Here is a 12,589-nt window from a genome sequence, read left to right as displayed (position 1 = left end):
CAAAGGCAGCAGGCAGCTGGGCATGGTGGTGCACACCTATAATTCCAGGGACTCAGGAGGCTGAGGCAGGAGGATCGCAAGTTTGAGGCCAGCCTCAGCAACTTAGCCAGGTCCTAAGCAACTTAGTGAGACTCTATCTCACAATAAAAAATACAAAGGGCTGGCATGTAGCTCAGTTGTAAAACACCCCTAGGTTCAACTGCCAGTGTAAAAAAAATAAAAAAGATTTAAAGAAAGCATCCAACAGAGCTGGGTCTGGATCCAGCTTTTGTTATTCACTAATTCTGTGACCTTAGTAAATTACTTAGCTTCTTAATGTACAAAAGAGAAAATAACTGGGGGCTGGGATTGTAGCTCAGTCGTGGAGTGCTTGCCTCCCAGGTATGTGGCACTAGGTTCAATCCCCAGCACCACATAAAAATAAATAGAATAAAGGTATTGTGTCCATCTACAACTAAAAATATTTTTTTTAAAAGAGGAAGTAATTGTGAGGATTAAATTAAATGAGATAATGCATATAAAAAAAATCCTAGCACCTTGCCTAGCCCTTATTACCTCTGAGGGCACTTCTTGCTTTGTTCAATTTTTATAACATATAAAAGTACAACTTATCTTTTTTTTAACCCCATACTGAGGATGGAACTCAGGGGCACTCTACCAGTGAACTACATCCCCAGCCCTTTCTACTTTTTATAAGGTCTCACTAAGGTGTCCAGGCTGACCTCAAACTTCCAATCCTTCTGGCCTCAGTCTCCCAAGTAGAAAAATACAATTTAGATTATTATTTTTGGACTCTGATAAAGTAACCAAATGCTACCATCTGAGACATTGCTGAGAAATAAACTGATGCCCAAAAATCTTTAGATGAGTCAGCAAAACTTAATGCCCGAAAAGCAAAAAGCTTTATACGGACTATTTATGAACACATAAGGATAACAATAATTTCAAAATCAGCAGTCTTCTATAGTACTATTGCAAATTTGGTCTGCAAATCCAAGTATTAAGAAAATGAAAAGATAATGACCCCAGAAATACTTTCCCACAATATTCCCAAAGCACCTTAATTCAAACTGCAAAGTATGAGACAGCCTGATAACTTGGAATCAGCCTCGAGAAACAGTATCTTGAGTTAGAACCCCAACTCTTTTCCATGAGCATAAAACCCAGTATAAAATGGAACATGAATACTTCTCAGTGAGAAATTGCAATTCTAACGAAGTACTGATAACTTGGATTTTATCAAGGCTATTCATTCCTTTTCAGTCCAACTAAAAACAAGTTCTGGGTTCCCCAAACACCCTCAACTCTGCACTATCACTGATCTAACTCAAAACAAGATATTTTTGGTGATGTGTTTTTCTCCTGCTTCATTAACTACAAGCAAATTACCTAGCATTATATGCTCAATAGAGGGAAAATAGGTATTATAGATATGCTTTATCAATAAAACGGACGATAAGTGATAACCAAATTATTAAAAGAATGGTTTGTACTCCTTAGCAAAAAGTCAAGCCTGAGAAAGACCCACTTTCTAAAAGGACACAATCATCTGGATGCAGTAAAGGAAAGATAACCCTCTAGTCCATCTATCCTATACTCTCTGGCTCTTCACTTCTGCCCAAATCCTTTCTATTATATTTCTCTACCTCTCTTTGCCTTGTTTTCCACTCCGTTTCCCTCTCAATTCCAAGAATGCCCTTCTATCCCTCATCTTCAAATTTCATCATTGCCCTCATATCCTAAGGATCTCGGACACCACACAGATGACCTAACGCATCCCCATTTCATTGTACTTCACATCCCAAATGATCCATTTCATTCTTTCCGACCTTGCTCGGTGTTTCTTAAAATCCAATACCCCACACACGCTCATACCAGAGTTCGCCTTCATTCCATTGTTTCCCTGGCCTATCCCTCTGGAAACTCCCCAAATCAGACCCGTTGCCTCGCTCGCCCCACTAACCCCAGAAACCCTCGACCCTTTGGGCACTCCTGGTCCCAAAGAGCTCACAGCCCCCAGCTCTCGGTGCCCCAACCCCCAACAACTGCCCCCTCCCCCTTTCCCTTCCTGGAGCCCGCCCTCCACCTCTGTGACCCACTCAGCCCCGCCAACCCTTCGACCAGCACCCCAGCTCACCTAGCCGAGGCCCAGCAGTCGCCGCGTCCCCCCAGTTCCGGGCTCTGAGTCCCGGACGCTCCGAGGTCTGAGAAGAGGAAAGGAGATCCTCCGCCTCCTCTCCAGGAGCCGCCGCCGTCGCCGCCACGCTCCTCCCCCCGCTCTCGCAGGGCCTGAAGCCGCCCCGCCTCCACCGCCGCCTTTCGGGCTTCCCTGGTCTACCCGGCGGTGGGCAGGGAATCGCAGCGCGGCTAGGGGCCGGAGTGCCAGCGACCCACACCGACCCTCCACCGGGCTCGAGCTGCTCGCCCCGCCCCGGAGCCCTCTCGGGCGCGTGCGCGCTAGCCGGCCAGAGCGCAGAGCGCGTGCTCGCGCCGGCGCGAACCTGGCGCGCCGAGCTCGTGGCCGTTGCAACTAGCCCGCGCGCGAGCGAGGCCCGAGCGCTAGGTGGCCAGCGCGCCCTGGCACCTTCGAGTGGAGAAGCGTGGGGGGCGAGACCGACTCCAGTCGGTCCAGTTACCGCTTCTGTCAGGCGCTGGTCCCTCGTGCCGCCCGCCAGCCCGCGCGCTTGAGTTGAAAGAACTCGGGCTCTGCCAGAGACTGGGAATTACCGAGGCGATGAGGAATGGGTTTGGGATAAACTAGATGGAAGGAGGGAACGGGTGGGATGCGAGTTCACGTTGGCGTGTAGAAGAGCCCATGGCCATAAAAAGCCAGGCACCGCGTGGTGGGGGATAGCGCCCGCAGAGTGAAGGGCCGAGCAGAAACTGACGGAAAGAGCCGAAACTCCCCCGGAGTTGGCCGAAGACGGGCGCCGGAGAGGAACCTCGCGCGCGATTTTCTGCTGTCTGGGGCCGCGACGGTAGTTCCGGCCGCCTTCGATTGTGCATCTTATGACTTCACGCCTCTTCACCTACCCCTGCTTCTCAACCCAAGTTTTTGTCCAAAAGGCCACTTGAAAGCCACCGGCTTTGGGAAACGCTGGGCCGCTCAGCCTCCCTGGCAGTCCGTGCGGCCAACGGGGCGTCGGGTTCTCTTCCCGGTTGATGTTTGCCAAACACATTGCCTAAGTCTGTTATGATGGTGGGTTCCTGATCCACCCAGCTGTCTGCATCCTTCTGTGAGGCCGTGATCAGTGAGACCCCCCCCATCCCATCTTCCGTTCCTGTCTGAATAGTTACTCCCAACCCCCAACCTTCCCCGGGCCGGAATCATCTTTAGTATTTGTGTACCTTTTGCGCAGTGTCCTGTATGTGAAACAAAAGAGTTGACTGGTAAGTGGTCCTTCGGGAGTTGCAAGGCTGAGATTTAGACTGTCAGCACTAAACAAATTAATCAAAATCTAGAATCTTTTGGGGCCAAATAAGGTGACTCTGAATGGGGTACCAACAAGAAGGCCAAGAGTGTGTGTGTGTGTGTGTGTGTGTGTGTTTGCTTTTTTTTTTTTTTTTGCGGTACTGGGGATTGAACTCAGGGCCTTGTGCTTGCAAGGCAAGCACTCTACCAGCTGAGCTGAGCTATCTCCCCAGCCCAAGAGTGTGTATATTTATAGAGATACACATCACAGAAAACGGTAGTTTGGGTTTCCATACGTTTGTCATTTCAGAGACAGTACCTGTAACTGAATAGTATAGTAGATAGCTACCAAGTCATCTGATCTTTGTGGTTCTTAATTTTATATGGTACAGGGGGTCAAAAATTTGGAAGCCACTGACCCGTTGATACATGCCTAAAATATTCCACCCATATCATTTAATATATATAAACAAAAGACTAGGTCATGGAGGTAGTTAAGGTACTAGACCAAGTGTCTGTTCTTTCAAAGATTCAAATAGCAAAGAATTCAAATATCTGCTCTCTTCAATTGTTCTAGGCATTGGGTCATTGGGTCAAGAAAAATAAAGATCATTGCCCCTAAAGAGAGTATCCAGTTGTAAAGGAGGAGATAAGCTATTAAATAATTAACCATAATAGTGATAAGTGCTTTAGCAGAAAATGAAAATTGATATAGGAAATCAAGGAATGAATAACTTCCACACTTCCCTTTCCTACCCATGCTGAGTAGGAGCGGGATGATATGACCCTTGTTAATAGGGATCCTATTCCATGGTGACTGATTTCACACACCTAATGTCACTTAAGAAATGCTTTCATTATAGAACCTCTTGCTACTGCAAAACCAGGTTTTTGGGATGCCAAATAAAGTCCTCATTTTTTTAAAACTTTGGTCTGTTGGACAAGTCATGATTCCTAAAAGCTCTTGAGAGAAATGTCTTATATGTGAATAACCCATTCTAAGAGAAGGGAGGTAGATGAAAGAGCACATCTGAGTCCAATCCATGAGCACTATTAAAACGTCACTGGAGGTGGAGTGCTTTCCTAGCATGTGTGAGGCCCTGGACATGCTAGATAGGAAGGAGGGACTCAAGTTCACTTCAGCATGGGCATGGAGAATGGCTCAAGGCCAGAAAAAAAATGGCCTCCAACAGGGATGTGAGAGAGTGCAGTGAGTGGAGGGCAGAGCTGAAAATGACTAAAAACCAAAACTCCCCCCTGAGGTGCAGGAGTTTCAATCCCCAGAACCCTAAAAAAAATTGTGCTGGATGGCCAAATAGCCAAAGAATGTGCAGTATTTAAGATGGATCATTACTATGTGCTTTATGATTGTGTTTGTTTTTGCAGTGCTAGGGATCTAACCCAGGGGCTCCAGCATGCTAGGAAAGCACTCTACCACTGAGCTACATCCCCAGCACATTCTATTATGAGAAAAAGTCTCAATAAATTGCAGAGACTGGCCTGGAACTTACCCCAGCCTCTTGAGTACCTGAGAATACAGACATGTGCCTCCTTTCCAGGCTACAATTGTATTTTACAACAAGTAAACAATAGTCTATCTTTCCCCCTCTCTTTCCTCTCTCTCTGTCTCTCTCTCTCTCTCTCTCTCTCTCTTTCTCTCTCTCACACACACACACACAAAAAAAAAAAAAAAAAATCACTGGAAGGCTGGGGATGTGACTCAGTGGTACAGTCCTTGCCTAGCATGTACAAGTCCCTGGGTTCAATTTTCATACCACAAAACAAAATAATAAAACCACTGGAAATTTATGAGATAGAGAATATTATATTTAGTAGATCTTCAAAGGAGAATTCCAAGTATAGTTGGAACATTTTGCCTGGTCCCTGCCTGGAGTGGCAGTAGGGGTTGTCCTCTCAGAAGGTTTTACTCAAAAAAATATCTGCCCTCCAAAGAAGGAGGGTTGCATAAAGGATGTTTTGCTGAGCTGAGTTTGCAAAAGGGGTACTGCAACTCATGCAGTGCTGGACTTCTCGGAAAAGACATTGAACAAACATTTTAAAGATACTTTTTTTTTTTTTCCTACTTGGGATTTAACCCAGGGGTGCTTTATCATTGAGCTACATCTCCAGCCCTTTTTATTTTTATTTTGAGACAGGGTCCCCCTAAGTTGCTTAGGGTCTCACTAAGTTACTGAGGCTGGCCTTGAACTTGCAATCCTCCTGCCTCAACCTCCCCAGTTGCTAGAATCATAGGCATGTGCCACTGCACCTGGCTGAAAAATACTTTTTTTTTTTTTTTATAAAAATACTTCTTTTGACCAGGTTAAAAATATTAATTTTGTCATGGTTATCTACCTATCATCAGGGAGATAGATATATATATATACACACATACATTTTTTCCCCTTGTGCATGTTTTGCTTCATAATAAAATGAAGCATTGCCTGAATTGAAATAATTGCAGATTGTTCAAAGTCCATCTATAAATTGTATTGGAGGAAAAGCTACAACATATATTTATAACCTACTCTGAAGAAAACACCAAAATCAATTTCTGAAATGATTAGAGTAACTGCTAATGATATTTTTAAAAAAGGAAAAGATCCAGGTGAGGTGGCATATACCTGTAAGCCCAGCAACTCAGGAGGTTGAAACAGGAGGATCACAAGTTCAAGGCCAGCCTTGGCAACTTAGTGAGAGTGTCACAATATAAAAATAGAAAAGGACTGAGGTTGTAGATCAGTGTGTAGAGCATCCCTGGGTTAAAGGCCTACTATCAAATAAATAAATAAACAAATAATAAAGGAAAAGAAGATCATTTTAAAATAGCATTCAGGGTCTAAGAGTATATAGTTCAATGGTAGAGTGCATGTGTGAGGCCCTGGGTTTGATCCCCAGCACCAGAAAATATAAGTAAATAATAAAATATTAGTAAATAAGTAAATATGAAAAAATATTATGTAAATAAAAAAACAATATCCATGTCTCAATTCAGCCTTTAGGGGATTAATTTATCCCACTGATCAAGTGCCAGAATTACAACTAAGAAGAAATCATGACAGGATCTTCACTTTGGCAAATATAGTCTACAGGTATTAACCTAACCTAATTTGATATGTTTTCAAATAGATCTTTGAGATCAGAGATTGGAATTGTTTTTTTGTTTTGTTTAGTTTTGGTGGGACTAGGGATTGAACCTGAATCTGAGGTGCTCCATCACTGAGCCCATTCCCAGGCCTTTTACTTTTTTTTTTGTTACTGGGGATTAAACCCAGGGGCACTTTTAATAATAATTACTGGAGATGGGATTCATCAATGAAGACATCACTTATGGATAAATCTTAAGGTGGGTCATAAAAGTATAAAGATTTAGATTAGCAGAAAGGAAAAGTGTTACAGGAAAAAAGAGTGATGTCAGCAAAGATAGGAACATAAAAACAAGAAACACTCAAAGGGACTGCAGATGCAGCTCACTTGTCGAGCACTTGCCTAGCATGGAGGCTTGGGGTTGAATCCCCAGTACTGCAAAAAACAAACAAGCCAGGCCACAGCAGAGACGCGTGCCTGTAATCCCAATCACTTGGGAGGCTGAGGCAAGAGTGTCAAAGTCAGCCTCAGCAACTTAGCAAAGTCCTAAGCAACTTAACAAGATCCTATCTCTAAATAAAAAATTTTAAAAAGGATTGGGGATGTGGTTTGGTGGTTAAGTAACCGTAGGTTCAATCCCCAGTATGTATGTATGTATGTATGCATGTATGTATAAATAGAGAGATAGATAGATAGATAGATAGATAGATAAAGACTGAGGATGAAGCTCAGTGGTAAAATGTCCCTGAGTACAATCCCCAATACAAAAAACAAACAAAAAACTAAGAAACACACTGATGGAAAAGAATAAGACCTTGCACACCAAATAGAGCATTTATCTCCAGGATATATAAAGAACTAAAAAAAAAAGAAAAAGAAAAAAAAAAAAACAAATAACCCAATCAATAAAAGGGCAAAGGAACTGAATAGGCACTTAACTGAAGAAGAAATGAGAATGGTCAACAAATACATGAAAAAGTGTTCAGGGACTGGCTGGGGTTGTATCTCAATGGTAGAGCACCTGCCTAGAGTATGTGAGGCACTGAATTCTCAACACCACAAGATGATGGCAACTTCAAAGCAGCCACAGCTACTTAGCAAGACCTTAAGTAACTTAGTGAGACCCTATCTCTAAATAAAAAAAAAGGGCTAGGAATGGGGCTCAGTGGTTAAGCGCCCCTGGATTCACTCCCCAATACCAAAAAAATTAAAAAATAAGAAAACTACATTGAGATTCCATCTCATTCCAGTAAGAATGGCAATTATGAAGAATACAAGTAATAGGGCTGGAATTGTGGCTAAGTTGTGGAGTGCTTGCCTAGCATGAGTGAGGCACTGGGTTCAATCCTTAGTGCCACATACAAAACTAAATAAAATAGTTATTTTTTAAAATCCACTTAAAAAAAGAATATAACAATAAATGTTGGCAAGGATGTGGGGGAAAAGATACATTCAGACATTGCTGGTAGAATTGCAAATCAGGAAAGCGGTATGGAAATTCCTCAGAAAACTTGGAATGGAACCACCATTTGATCCAGTTATCCAACTGCTCAGCATATACCCAAAGGACTTAAAATCAGCATATTACAGTGATGCGGTCACATCAATGTTTGTAGAAGCTCAATTCACAATAGCTGAGCTATGGAACCAACCTAGGAGACTTTCAACAAATGAATGAATAGAGAAAACGTGGTATATATACACAATGGAATATTACTTGGCCATAAAAAGAGAGACTTTATGACTTTTGCTGGAGACTATCATGCTAAGTGAAATAAGCCCATCTCAAAAAACCAAAAGCTGAATGTTCTCTCTGATAATGCGGATACACACAGCAAGGGAGGAGAGAATAGAGTTCAGTAGATTAGACAAAGGGCAGGAGGATGGGAATATGAAAAATAGTAGAGTGAATCTGACAGAACTTTCCTATGTTCATCTATGAACATACCACCAGTGAAACTCCACATCATAAACCACAAGAATGGGATCCTAATTAGAATAAGCTATACTCCATGTATGTATAATAAAATACACTCTACTGACATGAATTCTAAAGAGAACTAATAAAAAAAATTAAACCTTGAAAGGAGATGATTCTGAAGTGGTTAGTCTATTAGCCTTGCAAGAAAAGTCACCTAATAAGCAGTTATTTGCAATAAAATCCAAAAGATACTGAAAGCAGCAAACTTACACTCTGCTGTGGATCCCATGAAGGAAAAGGACAAAAAGATAAGCCAATTCTAAACTGATGATTATGGGGATAGAAGGAGGGATGGGGGAATTATAGGAGCCTTATTGTCCCCCAGATCTGTGATCAGGAGACATCTGAACAGATTACTTTGATATTTCCCCAAAACCCTGAAAGTTCACGGTCCTTGCTTTGAGTTATCATAGTTTGCAAATGGACTATGGAAAGGGTGGATGAGAAGTGGGAAGAAAGAAGAGAAGTCTGAAGAAAGAAGAGAATTGGAACTCAGTGCACTGGCCATTGCCTGTAATCCCAGTGACTCAGGAGACTGAGGAAAGAGGATCTCAAGTTTGAGGCCAGTCTGGGCAGTTTAGTGAGGCCCTGTCTCAAAAATTAAATAAATGGGCTGGGGTTGTGGCTCAGTGGTAGAGTGCTTGCCTGGGATGTGTGAGGCACTGGGTTCAATTCTCAGCACCACATATAAATAAATAAATAAAATAAAGATCCATTGACAACCAAAAAACATTTTAAAAAATTTTAAATAAATAATAAAAAGGGCTGGGAATGTATCTCAGTGGTTAAGCACCCCTGGGTATGAACTTGAAGACCAAATCAGTGGTATGAGATGTGTTCAAGCAGTTTTAACATGAAATAGACTGCCCCAGGTTCCCCTAAGAGATCAAATGACAACGGAAAAACATGCTTTAATTGGAGCTAGGCTTGAATAACACCCAAATTCAACTACATGTTTGTTCTCTTTTTCTCAGCCAAAGGAGAGGATGGAACTCTGATAATGAAGCTGCTAAGGTGCCACTTGACTCTTCAAAAAAGTGAAGGGGGCAGGGAGGAACATATTTTACCCTTGTGACAGCCCTTTAGCACCATCTACAGTATCTAGCTAAGACCACAATAACTTCATTCTTTCTGAGAAATTCTTCAGACCACCCACTGTTAAAACAGAAAGCTAAGACAAACTAAATTCAGTCAGGGAGTCTTCAAAAGTCTCCTTAGGCTTCATCTTAGAGTAGATGCAAATATAGCTTTAAGACACAGTGCCTAGGAAAAGATACAATGGCCTCAGTTTGCTATAAACACAAAGAGCCACACATAGCAACCAAAATAATAAAAATAAAAAGCTAATAAATTCTTAGGTTCCTTGATTTAAAGGATGATATATTGTCCAGACCTTGAGAACTTAATAGCCCCACAGTACCCTGTTCTGTCTGAGCACACTGAGAATTGCATTTAGTTCTGGGCACCACGATTTAAGAGCAATATAGACAAGAGCTATAAAAATGTTCATGCCCTTTGACCTAGTAATCCCACTCATGGGATTTATTCTAAGGAAATAATTCAAGAGAATAGATGAATTAGAGGTATAAAGATATCAATGCCACATTCTTTACAACATATACATGCACTATATATATCTAATAAATATCTCTCAGAAAGGGAATATTATACAGCATTAAAATATACTGAGTTATGTAAAAGGAAATATTAAAATGATGCATATGACATGGATGAAACTTGAAAACATGCTAAGTGAAAGAAGTCAGATACACACAAACAGCTGTATATGGTGTGATTCCACTTATATATGTCCAGGATAGACAAATCCATAGAGACAGAAAATAAATTAGTGGTTGCCAGAGGCTGGTAGGAGGAGGCAATGAAGAATGATGGCTAATGGGTGTGGGGCTTCTTTTAGGGGTAGTGACAACATTCTGGAATTGGAGACTGGCTGTGATTATACAACCCTATAAGTAGACTAAAACCCACTTAATTGTACACTTTAAAAAGATGAACTTTATAGTGTGTGCACTTAAGTGTCCAACTTAAATGTATATTGTAACAAAGTTATTATAGTAAAATATGAAAGTGCTTATTGATTTATAAGCATTATTACAGATTACTATACAGATGTCATCATTTTCAGTGATTGGGGGGAAAAAAAGTATAAAATTGTATCCTTACCAGGCATGGTGGCACACACCTGTAATCCTACCTACTTGGTGTGCTGAGGTAGGAGAATCACAAATTCAGGGCCAATATCAACTGAGCAACTCAGTGAGAGCCCTAATTAAAAATACAAATATAAAAGGGCTGGGGAGTAGCTCAGTGGTAGAGCTTCCCTAGCATGTGCAAGACCCTGGGTTTGATCCCCAGTACTGGAAAAAAAAAAAGTATCCTTGCTATGATTTGACCACATAAGATGACATACATTTATTGATGAAGGACTAAAGAGAATAAGAATAACCAAAAACAGGACCTCTAAAGCTTAGGAAATAACGCCAAGCGTTAGTCAAATTAAAAAGCTTCTGTACAGCAAAGAAAGCAATTAAGAATGTGAAGAAAGGGGCTGGGAATATAGCTCAGTTGGTAGAGTACTTGCCTCACGTGCACAAGGCTCTGGGTTCAATCCCCAGCGCCACAAAATTTAAAAAAGAAGGTGAAGAGAATGGGGGAAAAATCTTTGCCTACCTATTGTTGTCCTGACGGAGGATTAATATCTAAAATAAAGAACTCAAAAAACTTAACATCAAGAAAACAAATAACCCAATCAATAAATGGCTAAATGAATCAAAGAGATACTTCTCAATGGAAGAAAATACAAATAGCTAACAAATATATGAAAAAATAGTCAACACTGTTAGTAATTATGGAAAAGCAAATCAAAACTATACTGAGATTTCACCTCACACCAGTCAGAATGGTAGCCATCAAGAATATAAACAAGGGCTGGGGTTGTGGCTCAGTGGTAGAGTGCTTGTCTCCCATGTGTCAGGCACTGAGATTGATCCTCAGCACTACATAACAATAAATAAGTAAAATAAAGGTATTGTGTCCATCTACAACTAAAAAAAAAAATTAAAAAAAAGAATACAAACAATAATAAATTCTAGAAAGAATGTGGGAAAAAAATACTCCCACACTGTTGGTGGGATTGTAAATTAGTACAACCACAATGGAAATCAGTATGAAGGTTCCTCTGTATTTATCCTAAAGAATTAAAATCAGCAGGCCAGGGTTGTATTTCAGTGGTAAGTCACCTGCCTAGCACATGTGAGGCACTGGGTTCGATCCTCAGCACCACATAAAAATAAATAAACGAAACAAAGGTATTGTGTTCATCTACAATTAAAAAAATCTTAAAAAAAAAAAAAAAAGAATTAAGGGGCTGGAGTCGTGGCTCAGTGGTAGATTGCTTGCCTAGCATGTGTAAGGCACTCAGTTCAGTTCTCAGCACCACATTAAAAAATAAATAAAGATATTATGTCCATCTACAACTAAAAAAAATTTTTTAAAGAATTAAAGTCAACATACTATAGTGATACATGCATACCCATGTTTATAGTCACACAATTCAGGATAGCCAAACTGTGGAACCAGCCTAAATGCCCATCAACAGATGAATGGATAAAGGAAATGTGTTACATATACATAGTGGAGTTTTATTTGGTCATAAAGAAAAATGAAATTAAGTCATTTGCAGGAATATATATAGAACTTGAAACCATTATGTTAACTGAAATAAGCCAAACTCAGGTAAAGGTCACATTTTTTCTCTCATATGTAAAAGCTAGAGAGGAAAAAGAAAAAGAAAGGTGGAGAGAGATCACCTGAAAAGTAAAGGGGGGGCTGGGATTGTGACTCAGTGATAGAGCACTTGCTTACCATGTGTCAGGCACTGGGTTCAATCCCCAACACCATATAAAAAAACTAAATAAAAAATAAAGGTACTGTGTCCATCTAGAACTAAAATTTTTTTTTTTTTTTTTTTTTTTTTTTTAAGAAGTAAAGGGAGATCAGTAGAATAGAGGAAAGGGTTAAGGAGTGGGAGACAGGGAGGGAGGGGGAAAGCACTGGGGAGTGATATTGGCCAAATTATATTGTTATAT

General features: G+C 40.9%; 1 protein-coding gene across 2 annotated transcripts in view; it reads right to left on the bottom strand.

The window, feature by feature from the left end:
* The window catches only part of SPATS2 (spermatogenesis associated serine rich 2), a 119,309-nt gene that overhangs the window by 97,561 nt on the left and 9,159 nt on the right, over window positions 1-12,589 (bottom strand). The window contains exon 1 of one of the 2 annotated variants that reach the window (XM_079139586.1): window positions 2,138-2,403. The exons of the other annotated variant lie outside the window; for it this stretch is intronic. The gene's annotated coding sequence lies outside the window, so the exon portion shown is untranslated. Of the gene's footprint in view, window positions 1-2,137; window positions 2,404-12,589 lie in introns of those variants that run through there. 2 annotated transcript variants of the gene reach the window in all.

Source organism: Sciurus vulgaris (genome assembly GCF_902686455.1).
Source record: "Sciurus vulgaris genome assembly, chromosome: 5".
In the NCBI taxonomy this organism is placed as follows: domain Eukaryota; kingdom Metazoa; phylum Chordata; class Mammalia; order Rodentia; family Sciuridae; genus Sciurus; species Sciurus vulgaris.
This window is presented reverse-complemented; position numbering and strand designations above follow the sequence as displayed.